The sequence below is a fragment of the Marmota monax genome, unplaced genomic scaffold, assembly GCF_021218885.2.
Source record: "Marmota monax isolate L192 unplaced genomic scaffold, Marmota_monax_Labrador192_F-V1.1 WCK01_AAM20220418_F8-fsc00137, whole genome shotgun sequence".
NCBI lineage: Eukaryota > Metazoa > Chordata > Mammalia > Rodentia > Sciuridae > Marmota > Marmota monax.
Genome location: NW_026692854.1, coordinates 771,324 through 775,000, shown reverse-complemented (window position 1 = coordinate 775,000; position 3,677 = coordinate 771,324). Strand labels below are relative to the sequence as shown.

The 3,677-nt window shown below is 40.9% G+C and overlaps 1 long non-coding RNA gene across 1 annotated transcript in view; it reads right to left on the bottom strand.

Annotated features, from left to right (window-relative positions):
* The window catches only part of LOC131424375 (uncharacterized), a 25,047-nt gene extending 22,064 nt beyond the window's left edge, over window positions 1-2,983 (bottom strand). Inside the window, exon 1 of the long non-coding RNA XR_009227251.1 lies at window positions 2,763-2,983. This is a non-coding gene — a long non-coding RNA (uncharacterized LOC131424375). The remainder of the gene's footprint in view (window positions 1-2,762) is intronic.
* Between the last annotated feature and the right edge of the window lie 694 nt (window positions 2,984-3,677).

Sequence of the window (3,677 nt, the reverse complement as noted above, 5' to 3'; positions counted from 1 at the left end):
AACAAGTTGACCCAACAAAAAGTTGTAAAAAGTAAAGAGGAAAACAATCGCTGAAAGGAAAATGAAAAGCATTTGGTCTCAGGTATGTAAACTCCAGACCCCTGTTGTGCTCAGACTGACCCATGGGGTAAGTGATGGACGCCTGAGGCTGTGAACTATGGTGCCTGACATCACACTCCTGTCTGGTTCATGGAAGCTCTTCTCTTGCTTCCTTTCTGGCTTAGTCCTTGAGACTTGCAACTTTCATCCCTCTTCTTGCACCTTCTCTTTTAACTGATAACTTTTTAACTTACAATTTCCAATAGCACCCCATCTCTCAAAAGGGAAGCTTTTGGATCTTGATCTGTGCTATTTTTCCTGCCACACCTTCCCTGATACCTACTAGACAGTCTTTTGTTGTGTTGAGAGAGCCACTAATCCTTGAGACAGAAAGCAAAGATACCAGGACATTGTGACATGTTCAGAGTAGGTCAAATAAAATTCAAGGCAACATGGTTTTACCAAAGGACCATTAAACCGTCTAGCATCTAAATGCAAATATGAGCAGCCAACCTGTCACCTGTGAGTACTGGAATCCAAAGATGAATGAGCTACCACAACCCACTGACCTATATGTCCAAACCACAGGACAATCTGAGCAAACTGGGGACTTGAGGCCATCCTGAAAGAAGCAGCCACACTTAGAATCCACATAGCTGCCCATGGTTCCAGGCAAAGTTCCCTCCAGTGACCCCAAGAACACATGCTAAAGTCCCAACAGAGTCCAGTTTTAGTTAGGCCTTCCCAAAGAGACCGAAGCAATAGAATGTGTATAGATAGAAGTTTTGTTTTGTTTTGTTTTGTTTTGTTTTGTTTTGTTTTTAAGTAATTAACTCATGTAATTGTGGGAGTTTCTAGGTCCAAATTTTACAGTCTGGTAGGTTGGAAATTGTAGCAGTAGTCAATGTTGCGATCTTGAGTCTGTGAAAAAAAATGTGAAAATTGTCAGAATCAAAATGGAGTCATTGTGTCGACACTAGCAAAAAATAAATTAAACCAGGAGGTTATAAAGGAAGGGATCTTATACACGACTGCCTGAGAGTAGCTGTCACAAAAGACTCTGCCAGAAGCTCAACCTTGCACAGAGGCCACTATGACCTTTTACAGAAAGTCCTTCTATAGGACAGTTGTCTGTTCAACCTTGAACTAATGCCACTCTTGTTATTCATTATTTTGGTCCAGATAATTGTTGCCAAACAGCAGATGTAAAACTCTTCATTTTTGTCTTTCATATTTCCTCTTTCCTCAACTTCCTTGAATGTTCCCAGAGTTTACTACAGCAGATATATATATATATATATATTGCTCTGCTATTCCATTGGAATACTCTGCTAGTCCCAAATAAATACCATTATTTTTTAGAAAATCTCCCTCTGATTTTTTTTTTTTTTTGAGGTTGAAAAGTCAGAAGTAGTCTACAGGCAGTCTAAGGCAGAATACCTTTCTCTTTGGGGGGACCTGAGTCTTTTTCTCTGACAGCCTTCAATAAATTGGATGAGGCCCATCAGTATTATGGAGGACAATCTGCTTTACTCTAATTCTGCTGATGTAAATGTTGCTATAATTTAGATTTAGAATGTCCTCAAAAGCCCATATATTGAAGGCTTGGTCCCCATCCAGTAACTATTAGGAAGTGGTGGAACCTTTAAAAGGTGGAATCTAGCGGAAGGCCTTAGATTATTGCCCTCAAAAGTGATCATGGGAATCCAGCCCCTCCCTATATTCTTTGCATGTACCAAGGTGAGTGCTTTGCTCCAAAATGTGCTCCTTCCATGATGTGCTGCCTCACCACAGGCTCCAAAAGCAACAGGCCTGATGGATCACAGACTGAAATGTCTAAAACTGTGAGCCAAAATAAACTTTCCTCTTTTTAATCTGATTTATCTCAGGTATTTGTTACAGTAACAGAAAACCAATACAAATGTCAATCTCATCTAAAAAATACCTTCACTGTAACATTTAAATTTATGTTTGACCAAACTACTGGGCCCCGTAGTCTACCCAAATGAACATGAAATTATCAATCACAGGTTACAAGAATCCTGGATCCTCACCTCCACCCACTCACCTAGAATGCTCCACATGTTATCTGTCATTCTCTAGGTCACCATGCCTGTCACTTCCCATGGCTTCAACCCAAATATCTGTGGAGGACACCAATACCCAAAAGACCACCTAACTACCCCTAAACCCAGGGACAGGCCTCTGTCTCTAGAGCATAATTCCTCATAGGAACATGGAAAGTAGGGTGCTCCTTATCTGAACTCTTGCATGGATTATAAAAGAAGCCTCTCACCTCAGCCTGGCCCTGAGGAAGAGAGTTGAACTCAATGATACATGTGATCGCAAACTCTATCTTCTCACTTATTTTTAGGCTGTGCCTCTTAAACATTCAAAGAGCATACTCTGAAATATTTAGAGATCAGCCAGACAGTCCTAGATTGGTATCATTTTATTTTAAAATTGAGCATTTTAAATATTGTGTATTTACACTTACCAAGAAATGTGTTCACTTCATCTCTAAGCTTACCCTTAGTTTCAGAAGTAAAGCCTTTCCTGCTGCTTTTGATAACAGAAATTACAGCAGGGAGAAAATCCAGATATCAGAAGATTTATCCCAGGCTCAGAAACCATGTGAAATGGGGTCCCTTCAACCCCAAGTTAGGTGAAAAGTCAGAGAACACCTGAAACAAAACAAGAGGAAGGGCAGAGAAGATACTCACTTCCTTAGAGTCTGCACCACTTTTATCCAGAGCTGGGAGGCCCAGGGAGAGGAATTTTACTCCGAAGAGTTAAAAACAAAATAGGAACAACAGATTCAGGGCAGGGGATCACAGTTGCCAAATTGTTCTTCATTTTCTAGCAAGACAATTGCAGGTAACTGTATCATCCTAAAGTGAGTTACTGCAGCTCCTAGGAGCCCTGTAGAAATTCAATTAGTTCCTCTATTCTTAGTACAATGGATTATTCAAATTGTAATGGACAGCTACAGACAGCACCCAAGGAGCCCTGCATTAAACAGGGAAGTGGCCACCCTGTCTGCTTCATGCTGCTCTGGCCCCTCCCCTAAGAGGGAAGCTGAACAGCATGAAACATGAACAGCTGGTTTTATATGCCTTGTTATCATCACCAGTAATTAGCATTTACCCAGCATCCAGGGTACACTAAGTGCCAAGCAGAACCCAAAGCTTCCCAGTGGGCTCTCAGCCTAATCTCATCTCTAGAACATCAACAAAGACCAGCCATAGAAAGAGGGTTCAGACTTGTCTCATCAGACCAAGAGTTGGGTTGATTGCACAACAGGAAAAAGAAGTGGCCAGAAAGAACTTGAAAGAGGAAAGCAGATCTTTGGAAATGTGTCATTTCTTTTACCCATTGACCTCTTTGGCAGGACTTTTGCAAAGAGAGGATAATGATTTACAGAAATGGCTCATAATATGGTAGAAAAAAAAATACAAAGGAAATTTCCTCACCCACAAATAGGACATCTGATTCCTGCTTTGTAGTGGGTCACTTAGCCAGAATCCAAGTCCTGGGACAGCCCTAAATAGCATGACCTAAACAATTCGAGTAATTTTTGTGTTTCAGTCTCCTCATCTGTAAAACAGAGATGAGGCAAGAGATGAATTATCTATAGG